Source organism: Taudactylus pleione, unplaced genomic scaffold (assembly GCF_031769625.1).
Source record: "Taudactylus pleione unplaced genomic scaffold, aTauple2 ptg000016l, whole genome shotgun sequence".
NCBI lineage: Eukaryota > Metazoa > Chordata > Amphibia > Anura > Myobatrachidae > Taudactylus > Taudactylus pleione.
The window spans coordinates 41,361,671-41,378,407 of NW_028284418.1; positions in this window are offsets into that span (position 1 = coordinate 41,361,671).

Below are 16,737 nucleotides of genomic sequence, written 5' to 3' on the forward strand. Positions count from 1 at the left end.
AACATTTCCTATTTTTGAGACTTGACCCCCAGACATTAACATTCTCCAGTTATACAGTGATCGCGCTGCGCAAAACAATCTGTGGGTCCCAGGGACCCCTCACTCTAAAAATAAATATTGGGGTCCATTGTTACTGGGTCCTATCACATATTATAGGGGGTGGGGGCAGGTAGCAGTTGGGGTCGAGGGGGGTTAAGGGCAAACAGCCATTGAGGTAGAGCTGGGGGTAAGGGCAGGCAGTGAAGGAAGAGGGTAGGTGCAGACAGCAGTTGGGAGCCTGCTGGGGGACAAGGAGGGGGCTGGGGTCAGACAGTGCTGGGGGTAAGGGTGGATAGCAGCATTGGGGCAAGGAGGAGGTCATGGGCAGGCAGTACTGGGGACAGTGCTGTTGAGGTAGGGAGGTGGTAGGGATAGATAACAGCTGGGGCAGTACTGAGGGCAATGGTAGATAGAAGATGGGTCAAGGAGGGGGTTAGGGGCAGACGGTACTTGTTGAATGGGTAGGGGAAGATTGCAGCTGGCTAGTACTGGGGGGCAAGGATGGGGTTAGGAGCAAGCTGTACTGGGGCTAGTGAGGGGTAAGGGTAGATAGCAGCTGGGGCAGGCAATACTGGGGGTAGAGAGCAGGGGAGGGTAGATAGCACCTTGGGCAGTACTGGGGGCAAGGAGGGGGTAAGGGTAGATAGCAGCTATGGCACGGAGGGGGTTAAGCACAAGCAATACTATGGGCAGTGCTACAATAATAACTAGATGAAGTCACCAGCGTTGCCAGGGTTTAAATCTTAACGGTATTAAGTTTTATTATGTGATGTCGTCCAAATCAATCAAGTGGAAGGCACAGAGCAGGCTCCCTGGGTCAAAGTTCTGCCTGGCGCACTCTGCTGTGAGGTCCAACCGGGATCCCAACCACTCCATTAGGCATCCTAGACCAATTGCCACCCCTCTGTGAAGTTTTCATCCAATGTAAGGTCCAGAACAGGCTCCCAGGATCAAAGTTCTGCCCAGCGAACACCAAAAGGAGGGCCGACCAGGCCCCTAACCCCCCACTAAAACCTGGCCAGGATTTAACTGGACCACCTCGCGTTGATTTCATCCCAATTGGTGCAGGGGTGTCCAAATGCATAACTGGACAAACAAACAGACCAATTAATTTTATATACAAGATCCTGCAGACTGATCCTCCCAGGCTATAGAAAGCCAGTGCACCCTGCAGAGGAACCGCTGGATACTGACCTGGAGGATTCATAGCATAGTGGCGCACTGCACTGGAGGTAGGGAGAGAGACACCGCAGGCTGCGATTGGCTGGAGAGACTAAAGGCGGTGATTGGCTGGGGAAACACTACAGGCAGCGAGCAATTGACTAGGGTGCTGGCACACAGCCATATTATTATTATTATCCTTTATTTATATGGCGCCACAAAGGTTCCGCAGCGCCTTACACAGTACATAAATGAGCACACAAGAAAAACTGTTATTAGCTGTACAATACAATTGGAGTCCCCTCATTTGCCTAAAATAGCAGGACAAAGGACATGGTTTATAGACCTAGCTGCATAACACAAGCAGCAGGACATAAGCAACCAATAGGTATTCAATATGGGTGCGATAACATCGTTTTTTGCGTTAATAACGCACTTTTTTGCGTTAATATCACTGGTTTTAGTTTTACACCGTATTCAATTTCAAAGACTTATCGCAGTTTTGAAAAGTTTTTGATAAAAAACGGTGATAACTTTTCACCATTGAATAGGTGTCGAAAAAAAGTGCAGAATTGGGGTTTAGGGGTGCAGGCTTAAAAAAAATAGCCTGCACCCCTGAGATTGACATTTAAAAAAGAACTGTGTCAAAAAAAGTAAAAAAAAAAAAATAGGGACACCCCAAAAAATGTATTTAAAAATTGGGGTGCAAAAGAAAAAAAATGGGAAAAAATTGTTAAACAATAGGGAAATAGGTTCAGGGCTATTCTGCAAGTATGCGGCAGGTGTTTTCTAGAATAGAATTATAGCGGCAGGTGCACAAATGCAGAATTTTTAAAAACTGACTTTAGGGACTTAAAAATATGCTAGTACCCATTTTCATGTACCCCAAATTTGATGGGACCACTTAAAAAAATGAAAAAAATAACCTAAGTGCTCTTCTGCATCACTTCTTCAATGTCGGATAAAAAACACCTGCTGCGGCTATTTAAATCCCCGACTTTCAATTAAAGGCTAAAACGGGGGTACCCATAGTGTTCCCCCATGTTTTTACAACTTTAGGGGGGTCTTACAATTATTTTAAGAAAAAATTCGTAACTTTACGCAAATCCAACTTCGGAGTTTCCCGTTTTCGTTAATTTTATTTTGAATACGGGGAAAAGCTGGAGCGCGCACCATACCTTTACGCAGAAAAAAACTCCGATATGAAACGTTAACTTCGCCAGGGAAGTTAACCTTTCATATTGAATACCCCTCCAAGTGTTAGGTGCTGTTGTGGGGAGTTAGGAGTAAATGATACTATATGTAGGGGGAGGAGAAGCACATGAGTGACGAGGGCCTTGCTCGTGAGAGCTTACATTCTAAAGGGGAGGGGTAGACAGACAGGGGCGACACCGATGGGGTAGATAGTGAGGAAGGAGCATGGAGCAGTGGGTTAGGATATGTGCTGCGGAATGTGTGTTTAAGATGACCTGATATGTCAAAATTAAGTCCTTCATTCATCTGTCTCTATGTCAAAAAATAGATTTTGATTATGTGTTATTTACATGAGAGATGTACAAAAAAGTTGTAGCACCTTAATTATTGTGTTACATTGTAGCATTTAAATACAGTACATCCAGATAAAAATGCATATATTATGGGACTGTCCTGCCATCCTTATACAGTAGTCACTACTTTAATCCCAGCTGCTGGGTGCTATGCCATGCTCCTGTGAGTAGGTGCATCTCACATGCAAGACCCACCCACAAATGGGTGCAGCCAAGCCCAACATGATGTGGTCCCACAGGTTGTTGTAACGTATCGCATCCTGTGGGACCTGCTCGTCTTCTAAAACTGGGTCTTGTTTTAGGGTAAAATACACGTTATAGCATGTATTTGTGATCAGTGGTGATGAGCCAATCCAGTAAGCATAGACGCCATCTTTAATGGTCATAAATAAAAGGTCATGTTGATGCATCTATACCATTCTTGGCAAAAGAGCTAGCAGTTGTCAGTAGAGAACTGACCCAATGGAAGTACGAGCCCCAGTTGTCCTGTAATAACAAAATGGAAGCAATACCTAGGTACTGAGACCCAGGGCCTCTGCAGAAAGGAATATACTCCCATAGCAGACCTGGAAACCATAGCTTAAAACATGGTGTGTAATAAGTTTCCGGATGTGCAGTGCATAGGTGGAGTAGACACAATCTGACTGTCTGTTTGGAACTTTAATCTCTGACTAAAGTTCTTTTTAAATATTCAGGGCACATAACTGTATATAAGCAGCACTGCACACCAAAGTCAGCTTGTTCACTTCCTTCAAGAAACTCATTATGGAGCTCAACAGAGGTCACTGGAGAGCCATGATCTATGACTACAAGTGTGGTCTGCGACAGCAGGAGGGTTTTGACTGACTGAGCTGCTTTTGGGGAGGAAGCACCGTCCCCAACCACTCTGTTTAAGTGGTTTGCCCCCTTTTAATAATTATGTTTCCCCTTCTGTAAAATAAAAATATATATGCCACTTTTATATATATATATATATATATATATATATATAGTCATCCATATTTTCTGTAGTGTAGTGGATGTAATGTTGGGTAGTGTAGTACTTTAGGGCTCTTCCTTGCAGCCTGTTTCAGAGATGGACGGTATTGCACAGCCACACAGAAGCGACTGTGCAATACCGTCCAACAAAATGTAAATGCAGCAGGTGGTGTCTGGAGGAAATGGACACTTTCTTGCTGCATCTGAGAGATCCGTACGTAGAGGACGCCTTGGATTACTATTCGGTTGCCCCTTTGGCCAGGCTATGTAAGCTGAAGCTAGTGTTCACTCTAGGTCTGACGTTGGACCTAGAAAGGGCTCGCACGTGCCCGAAGAGGGGGCGTGGCCACAATAAAGGGGCATGTCTTTAAGATGCGCCCCTTTTTCATCACTCTTGGAGGCGTGCCTGGCACTTAAAGACATGCCGGGCTGCCCCCAAGCTCTCTGTGAATAGATGTTGTGTTGCATGCGGTGATTGCTGCACCGATATTTTTCCCACCCGCGGAAACAATAGAAGCTTACCTCAGCCTTGCCTGTGCCTGGTCACTTACAAGGCATGGAAATCTCAGTCCACCGACGCAGATCCTAGGCTTATCACTCCCAGCATACAGGCCAGGAATGCCTCCGCTCCACCCCCCCAAATGCCGCAGCCTGTCAATCAGGCTGCGGCTGGGAGACAATGCGAGCGGACTCGCAGATTGAGAGTTGCACTTGCTCAGTACGCATCATTTCCAGGGGGTCGGTATATTTTGTCTCAACGCTGATGAAATATTGACATGGTCAGACTGTTGCTGCCAATCCCTAATGCTAACTGTAACATTAACGCTAACCTATAAGCCTAATGGTAATGTCGATATTTTGTCAGTCGACATTTCATATGTTGACATTCTGTCCATGTCAACATTGTCCTGATGTCGACATGACTGGCAACATTTTTGTGTCAACAAACTGACTGCATACCCATTCCAAAACTGTGCATACATCTGCTTGTGTGCTATATAATTGATGTAGGTTCTCAATCAGTAGTAACCACCATATATGGTAGGGCAGTTGTGTGTGTCAGGAATTCCCAGTATAGTAAGAGTTATACAGGAGGTGCAGAGGAAGGGAGCATTCTACATGGAACACTTCTATAAGAGCACAACATCAGATACCTGCTGTGAAGTTCCTGCTACCTTCCATCCCCAGCACCTTAATAATGCACTGCATGGACCCTGCCAGGGTGCGGTTAATATCCTGACAACCGGGATGCCAGTTGCCGAAATCCCGGTGCCGGGATGCAGACCACTGAGACAAGAACGGCGCCGGAATCCCAACATGACTGGGGATACCGATGCCGGAATCCCGATTGTAAGGACACAGTGGCAAGGTAAGTATCAGCCGTGGGGGGAAAAGGGTTAGGTTTAGACACGCTGGGGGGACTTAAGTTAGGCACCACCGGGGGGAGATTAGGGAAAGGCACCCCCCCAGGGGAGGATTAGGGTGAGGGAGGTTAGGGTTAGGCACCACTTAGAGGGGGAGAGGGATAGGGTTACTATACTTACCTGCCACTATCGGGATCTCTTAATCGGGCTTCCGGTGTCGGTATTTCACCTGGCGACTATTCAGCCGTCGGGATCTCATACCAAACCCGGCGCTGCCTAAAGAACTGTTTCGCACACATGCATCCTGATCTGCTTTAGAAAGTATTCAAACAATTACATCTCACTCTCTGACACCATCTCCCAGCTGCACAGTTTCTGTTTTTTCACAATAGATTACTAAAACACTTCACATTTCCTAGTGAATGTTAGCAGTGACTTCTGAAAACAAGTCTCACAAGCACAAGCAGTCCACACTCTCATGCCAGTCTCAAGCTCTTACATTTCTTTGTCTGGTCATACTGAATCAAACACTGCTCCTTCTCTATCAACATAACACTATTCCACAACCTATAAGTTTAAACCCCTTAAAGGGCTGCCTGTTGTCCATGTAAATATTTGTAGTCAAAAAGCTTGGTGTTTTCTGCATTGCCCAATGCCATTTTAGTAATAGAAAGTAGTTAAGCCCCATAATTGCTGATTCATCTATAGCTATTCCTGGGTCTCCAAATAGAGACAGATGGATCTTGTACTTGTAACTAAACCCATTCATTTATCTATGTTTGAAAAGTTAGGGCCTGATTAGTGTGGTCTTTTATTCCTTGCATTATAAAAACAAAACAAAAACTACTGTACATTTATCACTATGTTTATAATATGGGGTTGGTAGCTTTTTATTATGTTTAAATTGAAAGTTAATATGTGGTAAATAATTCTTATTTCATAATTATTACAATACTACCCATTAGATTGTAAGATGTAATGACTAGTGCCCTCCCTATCCTTTGTTTTCATGTCTGCATTTATTGTGTGCCCTCATTAGGAGCTATGGTGCACTGTGCTGCCTTACAAAGCTATGACAATAATAATTATAAAATGCTGCATAGATCGTGGCCCAAATTGCTGTATTTATTGCTGTCATGATCCATCCAGAGTTCAGTATAAATGGCCGGCACATGGGAAAGGAATCCATTACTAGATTTCATACAATCAATGTGTTACCCAGAGGGTTTCAAGTTGCCCAGACTCCCAACCACCATTTGCCCAACGCTGCCAGCAGCTCCAACCATAACCAGTGGCAGCAAATTCTACCAAGGGCCATGTTCAATTCTAGGCGAAGCGTGCCGCACTTTGCTTACTTCGCATGTTTTAGCCGCGATAAGTTTTCGTGCACGCCCCCGCTATTTGCCGTATTTAAATCCAAAAGACGTGAAAATCCCCTGGAGCTATTTGGGGTACTTAAGTGCTTTCAATTGCCTCTATATAACGTCTTTGCACAAGTGGAGAAGAATAGCATTTAGCAGGTTTTTTTGGAGAAAATAAGTAGTCCCATCAAATTTGGGGTACATGAAAATGGGTGCAAGCATGGTTAAAAAAATCGCTAAAGTGAAGTTGTAAAAACGCGCCTTCAGGAAGCACCTGAAATTAAAAAAAAACACATTCCCCATACTTGCAGACCCCCCAAAAGCTTATTTCGCTAGTTTTTAAGTTTGTACCCCAACTATGAACTTTTTCATCCCCTTTTTAAAAGTCATTTTTTGGGGTGTTCCTAATTTTTTTCCACATTTTTTTGACGCAGTTAACCTTTAGGGGGTTGTTCCAAGGGTGCAGGGTGGTTTCCCCACCTTTGCACCCCAAAACCGCAATTCTGCACTTTTTTTCGACACCTATTCATAGGCAAATTTATTCCGCCTATTACATTGCATTTTCGAGCCGGTGAAAACTCCTTGGAATTGAATACGGAGGGAACTGTCACGCTGGCGAAAAGTCGCAATCAGCAATACTTTTTCGCAGATTCTGACTTATCGCAGTTAATTGAATATGGCTCCAAGTCTGCTGTATGTGTGGATCTGAGCACTAAATTAGACCTAAGAGCAGCTGCCAGCAAGAACAGGCTTGAAAGCGAATTTCTGTGTCCAGCTGGTTATATGTTACTGTATGTACATTTATTATGAGATGTTTAACAGTTTCCTGACCACTTATGAATTTATTATAGGAGATATATATTTTTGTTGCAGAAAGCTTGTTTTTATACTATAGACCAGTGTTTCCCAAACTTGGGTAAACACTAGTATCAGCCCAGTGGAATGAGTGACAGGAAAGTTGTAGGTGGTAACAGGGGCAGGCCACTGGAAACGGGGGAGTGGAGGTGCGAACGCAGGCGTGTCTGAGAATCTTAATGCTGTTTCAGAGGCGTGCATAATTAAAGGCAGCGTCATAGTACACGTCACCTGGTTGTATTTCACATTGAAGTGCTTGCGGCAAGGTATAATCAACCACAAGTGCTGCGAGCACATCCGATGGTGCTCGATGTACCAATGTTTTCATGTTCTTTCTGGAGATTCCATGTGCAAGTGGGCGTCTTATGAATGGCTGGTGGGCGTCTGCATATACAAAGTGATCACTAGCCAAGACATAGTGGGCGTGCTAATGCCTTGCCGTGCGATCGCCTGCCTTGCTCGGCGTGCGCTAGATTTGCTTACGCTGGGAGTGAGCGGCCGCATCTAGTGAGCAGCTCTGAATCAGGGACTATATGCAATCCTCCAAAAGAAGGCACAATATATTGTATAGTTGGATGGCATATGGATAATCATTGCTCCTGTATACACTATACAACCATCTTGAGGTTGAGCACAAACACTTCATGATTTGCTCAAAATCATAAAAGCTATTTCTCATAAGACGTGCAGTACAGCAGATGCGAGGAACGATGCACGGGAGCACGCAAAATGCGTACACACTAGACGATGAGGGCGATATATCCTTTCAATTCGGCTCAAAGCGACAAATTGTTAAACATATCATCTAGTACACAGGTTCTCAAACTCGGTCCTCAGGACCCCAAACAGTGCATGTTTTCCAGGTCTCCTCACAGAATCACAAGTGAAATAATTAGCTCCACCTGTGGATCTTTTAAAATGTGTCAGTGAGTAATCTATACACCTGTGCACCTGCTGGGTGACCTGCGGGTCCTGAGGACCGAGTTTGAGATCCACTGATAGTGTGTACCCGGCCTAAGGTGCATACACACAGTACGATCTGTACCACCAACGACTTGAAAGATATCTTTCAAAGATATCGTTCATAGATATCTTTCAGTGAGTCATCCTGCCACATCTCTGAACAGGGAAAATTGACGATATCATCCAAGTTGGCCTGCATGCATGGACGATGAAAGATATTATCAATTCCTGCCTGTTTATACCTTCTAAAATCCTGCCTATACCTTCTAATAATTGTTGCTATTTAGCGTAATGAGTCGCACAAGAAATAAATGCTTTCAGACTGAGTGCGGTTCCAAAGCACAAAAAGTTATTATTCAATATAAAAACAGATGGTTACACGCTGTGATCTAAATACAAATAGCGCAAATAAATCATACTGAGCCAAGGTACAGTTGTTACATACGCGCGCGCTCTGGACCCAGATACCGGCATCAGTATAGAAACCTCCGTCAACAGCACAGCAAGAAGATTGGCTTCCGAGTTTAGAGAGCCCACATAAATACTCTTTACAGGGACAGGCAATACAATAGAACAGTTTGGCATGATTCCATGGTTTCTTCTTCCTGGTTCTTCTGTTACAGTATAGTTCATGGGTCAATTCGAATGGACACAAACCAGCCTCCAACAGCCCTTTGTGTCCTTCTACCCGCTGCATGCTAATCTAAGCTGATAACATTACAGAGTACATTTTAATGTTTTAACTCTCTATAGTCCATAGTTTGCAGACGAATGTTGCGATCTTCTCACCCATGATACCGGAAATCTGTTGACACAGTGGATCAGTACAACACCAAACACGGTCTGCTTACCATGTACTAAACCTTAGATATCAAATAACCTTTATTTCACAACATTAATAATTACTGAATATACCTTGAATATTACACTTTAATGCTAGGGAACCTTTAATGTAAGTGTGCAGTGTGTAAGTACTGGGGAATTAAGAAAAGACGCTAGTTAGCGCTGTGCGACTGTGTTTATGGAGTACACCATGGTATGTGTTTTGCAGGGTTAATCATTTTATGTTTTAGTGACTGTCTGTATTTATATGATGAGGACTTTTAACTTCTTTCTATTGCGTGGGAATCGCACGACGCTAAATAATAGCATTGCCATATGTACTTCTAATGAGCGAGATTCACTAAAATGGCGCTGGGCGGCCAGTCGCAAAATGGCGTCGTGCAGATTTAATTTTAAACCGATCCTGTCTCAGCCAATTATCCGGCTTCGACAGTCCACCCTTTGATAGCAAACATGCTATCATACTCTGATTTTAAAATTAATTTAGGCTTACATTATGACATATTTAATGTTAATTTATGGGATGGTACAAGGTGGTTCTTAATCCATCAATAATGTGTCTCTAGGAGGGGACATAAAACTACCCTTATACGCACACTGCGGATCTTGGAAGATCATGGGAAAGATGTGGGGATGCGGCAATCCAACAAAGGAAGTCTTGAGGGGGAATAGGGACTTACATTATTTAAGATGTTTTAAAATAACATTTTATTAACACATTTTTATGCATGTCTAAATCTTATACATTATATGATGGTACCTTCTAGTTCAGGGTAGTAATGCAGTCCTACATTTACCTCAGTATTCATATTGTTACTACTGACCACCATCATAATTTCATTCCTTTGATTCACTTTATCTTTACATTTTCCACATTTCAACACAGTAGGAACGGACCTGACACATAAGCCAATTACTATGATGACAACCAGTATGAGGATCAGGAGTTTACCTATACTCGCAATCATTTCCTGGACCCACTCTCCTAGACCTGAGAACCATTTCACTGGGTTCAACCAAGAAACCCATTCCTCTACCTTCTCCTCTACTTCAGCCACTGAAGCATTATGGTTCTTTCGAAATTCCCATTTTAACTGCAGAATTTCCTCCATCTTCCGGTCACCTCCTTGGGAACGCTGGTATCGTTTGTAATGTAAGTGCAACATTTTACTCCAAATTGGGTGGCCAAAGTTACGCAATACCCCCCAGTGACAACTGTTAAATAATTTAACACTAGTCTATGTTGCACGAGTTCTTTCTTGTAAGCTTGCAACTCCCTACCTGTATACCTGAATGTGTCATCATACATCTCAGTGATATTACCTATTAATTTAGCAAGATCTTGGATATATCTAAAATTTAGCTTACCCCAAGCGATCCTGGTGGGATCCAATGCTACCAAAACTTAAAAACTAGTTGTCTCACTAATTAACTGTGTGGCTTTATGCACGTCACCAGGTATCATATTTCTTTTGTCTCTGTGTTCATACTGTGTGTGAAGATATGGTGATGGTGTGTTTTTATGAATACCAAGCATTTCACCATGTGTAAGGTCATAACTTCTGGAATTACTCTTCCGAAATAACACAAACCTTCAGAACTCGGAGAGAGCCACTTAAACGCTTTCCTTCCACCTATCAAATATACATCATCGGGGAGAACATAAGGAATAATAAACATCATTATCGTCGCACACATTTCCCTGGCAAGTGATCCTACTTCAGGTTCTCCCATTTGACTCATACAAGTTTCTCGCTGCAATATCTTGGCACAATACCCTTCTGGTACCCTACCAATCATTTCTTTGGTGGAACCTAGTGTATATTTATACCGGAAGTGTCTTCCACCTGACCTAATTGTGCGTAACAGTTCATAATTCATAGGCTCACGATCAGCTCTTTGTGAAAAGCTCATCGTCTGATTATTCTCAGTCACCTCCCAACTTCCTGGTTCATTGGAGTTGGTGATGTTTAAACATAAAAGTGATTTATCTACTTGGTACTGGTGGAGTTTAAAATGGGGTTGTTTGGACTTAAGAAATTTTCCATCCAGTGCATGCCCTCTCTGTAATTCTAAAATTTCAGAGACATTTAATGGGAATGGCACTAATCCTACATTATGCTGTCCTTGGGGCACGTGAGAGCACACCCAACAGTCGGTTTGGTTTAAAATTTTGCCCACCATGGTGTGATAATTCTCTAAAGGATACCCACCCCAATACTGGTTATACTTAGGTTGACACCGTTGGATGCATTTTTCATCAATTACGGACCCACAGAACTCACACTAATAATCCTCAGACGATAAACCTTCACACTTTCTCTGAGTTTCCAGAATAACAGATCTCTTAACAATTACTACACTAAGATTGGTCAGACACTCCCCTGATTGGCATAGCACTCCTCCTCTCGACTCCACTCCATCAATACTGCCATTAGCTTCCATCTCCTCTATCGGTCCCCCGTCACAGAAACCAGAAATCCCCGAACACACCAAGATGATGAAAACTCTGGAAGAGAATACAAAAATGAACACAGCAGACTGTGCATGTGCAGCACCCCCTGCACTGGCCGGCAGCTCTCCGGAGATATCGCAGGGATGGGTACCTTTCGGAGCCCATGTCCTGGATGATACATCCAGCCGCTATGAACGCATTTTGCAATGCGATCATGGGCGTTACTGGCATGCCCTGATCTCATTGCAAAAGCGATCATTGATAAATGAGGGCCTATATAAGCTATCCAGGGTATAAGGAGAACAATGTATACATATATGTCCAGGGCTGGTGCTTGGTTCTTCTGCTGCTCCTCCAGACTCTAATTCTCCGCAGAGCAGGGGATTTAGATTGTGGAATGATACCCCCATCCAGAAAACAAATTCTATATATATATATATATATATATATATATATATCTGTTAATATATGATAAAAGAAAATCAGCCACATAGATTTCATGATTAGAATTTTAATTATTTATATAAGCTTTTTATTTTTATCATTATTGTTATTGAGATGTATGTACTGTATGAAATATTCATGCTTTGCCTATGTATAATCCGACACACGTGTCATCTACACTATATTAGCATTTGATGCCTAGAAATCAGCACTTAAATTGTTTTACGTCTGTGCTGTAAAAACACAAACTTTGTATGAATCGGACTTGCATATGCAACTTATGATGCGCTTCCTGCCAGTGGACATACGGGTGGGAGTCACACCCCCACTGTGATTGGATTGTTCAGCCTTTGTATAGAGTGCGCCACGTCATGAAGCCCAACCCTCTGACGAAGTCTGTGACGAAACGAGTTAGTGTGGGGCTTCCTGACGTGCACTACACGAACTCCCGGTGTCTCCTGCTTCCCACTGGGGACGGATGCGGTCCGACCAGCTGCCACCTGTGATCAGTGTTGAGCGGCAGGGTGTGAGAACCTGGCGATTTCCCAGGATGGCAGTTAGAGTTCATGTCCGGTGAACATAACATATTATACCACGTGGCAACCAGCCCACACTGTTACCAATAAGGTACGAGCGGTACTGCTCTTATGTATGTTTTTACCATCATCATGTTATATTAAAAACCAACGTTTATTTTGCACCATGGAGCGCTCTTCTTTTATCATATATTAACAGATATCTAAAGACCAGAACTCCAGTCATTTAAAAGGAAGAGTTTTATAAAGACCCAGGACCTAGTGTTCAACAATACATGACTTTAGCAACTGGATTTATTTCAGGTGTCTTGTAGCTGGACTCAAGTGAGACTTAATATCTTGCAAACAGTGCATGCTTTGAAAATAAGCGCAGCCTCTGATATAATGGTTTTATACATATAAAAGTCTAGCAGAAAAACAGCGGCACTCCAGGACTTCTAATATTTCCAATTCAAATCTTTGTTGTGTGCCCAATGACGCCAACGTTTCAGGATCGCACAGGACCCTTTTCTCAAGGCTGGCACAACAGATAAATCAATTCACACAATGAAACAGACATGAAAATTCTCTTACCTCAAATAGCATCCTTCCTTGATGCTGGAGCAGGCCAGGACTTATGTATATTCAGTTCAGATGGGCAGCTTCTAATAGCTTACAAAGACCACTGGCCTGCATATCTGAAGTATTACATATATTGCACTTTCAAGCATTTGTAAACTCCCGTTTAGAAATCCTGTGTTTGCCCCTGTTCCACAATATGTGGCTATAAGCACTTTCAGCTAAACAAAGTACCATGGATAACCAGCCTTGCTGGAAAAAAATTAAATAAAACATCTCTCTATTCTATGGTGTGTTTGATTAATTCTTTAAACCTTAAACCGTCTACATTACAGATAAAAAAGCTGCAGGGTTAGATAGATGTTGATGAGTTATCTGGTTTTCTTCCAACAATAAATACCCTCTGACAGATCATTGTTCAGATCCTGCCACATTGCATTACAGTAAACTGCCAACTATGCTGTATACGTATCAGATTCAATACATCAGCTCAATTTTTTTTGCATCATTGAGGATCTATTAAAGGACACATGGGGCTACATTAACTAAAAGGGTGAACTGTCAGATTTACTAAAAGGTCAAACTGTAGAAAACTGCACATATTACACTGAGACCACCTCAGCACAGGGCAGAGGTATATATTAACTAACACTTGAATGTGTAGATGGTCTGTGATGCTAACGTGTATATTTGTTAAAAATGGCTGTGGAATAATGCCAGAGGGATGGCTCCTGGGTATGTTAAAAGAAACATAGCTTATGATATCATGCATGTTTCATATGCGTCACATGTGAGCAGCACATTTGGTGTAATGGTTAGCACTACTGTCTGACAACACTGAGGTCTTGGGTTTGATTCCTACCACAGCCCTGTGTGGAATTTGGATATTCTCTCCATGCTTGCATGGGGTTTTCACCGGGTACTGCGGTTTCCCCCCACAATCCAAAAATATACTGGTAGGTTAATTGGCTCCTGGCAAAAAAAAAACTACTGTGTTGGAAATATGTGTATACAGGTTTGTAGGTGTAGCAGTGTTTCAGTACACACCAGTGGATGCCCTGAGACAATGAACAGCCCAACCAGTGGAGTGGTTTTAGTGTTATAGGAGATACAGCCGTAGTCACTGTAAAAAACACTAGTTTGATGAGGCGGAGCAAAATAATATACAACTCACCAACCGGTGAGTGTAACTGGTGACCAGGAAGTGGTACAGGGATGCTGGAAGACATTGTGGGTGGCGGCAATACCGGAGTCTCTCTGAAGCTAAGTGGGACAGTACTGTCTCCGGCTGTGGCACTCAACAGTGACAAGATGGCGCTGCGCATGGGCAGTTGGTAAGTCTGGCAACCATTTTGGAAAAGGGAATTACATTTTCCTGGAGGAAGGAGTATGCACGGTAGTACTCCCCACTTTTAACCCCCGCCCCCCCACTTCCCCTTGCTACAAGCTTCCCCATGTTACACAAACATTTGGTGGATTTGCATATACAGGGTGCGAGCGAACGCATCTAGCAAGCGGGTCTGAATGAGCTCCTCAGTTCCTATGATGTATGGTCTTGGGCCAAAATGTATTTTAAGTTAAGTTTTATTTTATAATGACTTTTGAATGACTTATTTTCAAAATACTAATATATATATATATATATATATATATATATATATATATATAAAATTGTATTTCCATAGCTCCACTCCCAGTTCCTGAACCTATTTTTCCAGAAAAAAAACAAATATATATATATATATATATATATATATATATATATATTTATTACACACACATACATACATACATACATACACACACACACAGGCCTGTATTCAATTTGAGGAGAAAAGCCGGAATCCGCGGAAAATTTTAGCCGTTTTCAATTTGAAAGACTTTCCGCCTAGGTGGAAAGTCTTTCAAATTGAAAACGGCGAAAATGCAATGTAATAGGCGGAAAAGTTTTGCCTATAAAAAGCAGGCGGAAAATAGTGCAGAATTGGGGTTTTGGGGTGCAGCGTTGCGGGAACCCCCGTGCAGCCTTCAGACAGTCCCCCAAAGGTAAACTGCATTAAAATTTAAAAAAAAACAAACACACTTAAGAACACCCAAAAAATCACTTTGAATTTGGGGGCGACAGTTAAAAACTAGCGAACTTTACTCTGGGGGGGTCCCCAAGTATTTATATCATTACAGGGGCTTGCGGCAGGTGGATTTTTCAAGATTTTTTTAAACTTAACTTTAGCAACTTTAAAATATGCTGACCCCCATTTTCAAGTACCCCAAATTTGCTGAGATAAGTTATTTTCTGCAAAAAAATCTCCTGAATACTATTCTGCACCACTTATAGAAAAACACTATTTAGCAGTTATTGAGCCCATTTAAAAACACCAAATACCTTCAGCAAGCCAAATCGGGGGGTACCATAGCTAACCCCCATGTCAGAGCATCTTTTGGGGGGTGTCAGGCTGATTTCCCCAAATCTGACAGTACTTTCCGCTTGTTTAAGTTTCACCGAGTCTTGTTTTCGCGTACTTTAAAATTGAATACGGGGATACGCAGGCACGGCCGTGATACTTTTCCACCTACAAAACACGCAATGTAGGCGAAAATTCTGGGAGGCGGAAAAGTATCGCGGGTCCGCTCAAATTGAATACGGGCCAAAGTGTTGAGTATCAAACAAAATGTAATAATGAAATCTACTTGTCTTTTGTCTTCCTAGAGACAATTACTTCTGTTCTTGGTAGTATTTGTCTTCCGCCACGGCCACGGCCGATGCAGCTGGACTTGCAGATACACTGTCCATACATGTGTCATTCCTGGATGTGGATGGTGCTGGTGACTATTTCATGCTCTATTTATACAGCTATAGCTAATTGGAGTTAGACTTCCACACGGAGCCAGTGAGACCATTGATTGAGACAGTCATCTGTACCGAGTTATTTCCTATTTGTTATCCTATTGTGAGCACTGCTGGAAATGGGCTGATACAGTATATTAAGCCTACTTTTGGGATGTAGTCAGCTTCCCGGCGTGTGGGATGCCAACGGTCTAAATACCAGCGTCGGGATCCTGGCTCCAGTATCCTGACCGCCGGCATCCTGAAGGTAAGTATTGGGGGTTAGGGGAGGGTTAGATTTAGGGTTAGGCACTAGGGGGGAGGTTAGGTCCAGGCACCGGGGAGGGAGGGATAGGGGAGGGGTACAGGTTAGCGCTAGGTGTACCTACCTAAGGGTGTCTGACTGTCGGGATGCCGCTGTCGGTATTCTGACCGGCAGCATCCGGATCGCCGGGAACCCATACCCAACCCCCATAATTTCATGTGGTGAACTATTTGGCCCATCTGGCATGTTTGTGTTTCCATAAATTGTGTCTGGATTGTCTGAAAATCAGTAGTAAATGCTGCCATGTGCACTGCAGGCGACACTTACCAACTTTGCTGCCATGTCCGGGAGAGTCAAGAATTTCAGGGGGCTCTCATGGAGAGTGGGTCAGTTTTCAGTATGGTGCCGACTTCTCGAGTAAAGTGGGCAGTACAGGGGTTGATGATGTGATTTGCATAATCATGACCTTGTCCAAACTGTACAATGCAGCAAGTGGGGCCACAATGACACTATAGGGGTGGTATATATTACTATTTAAAAATGG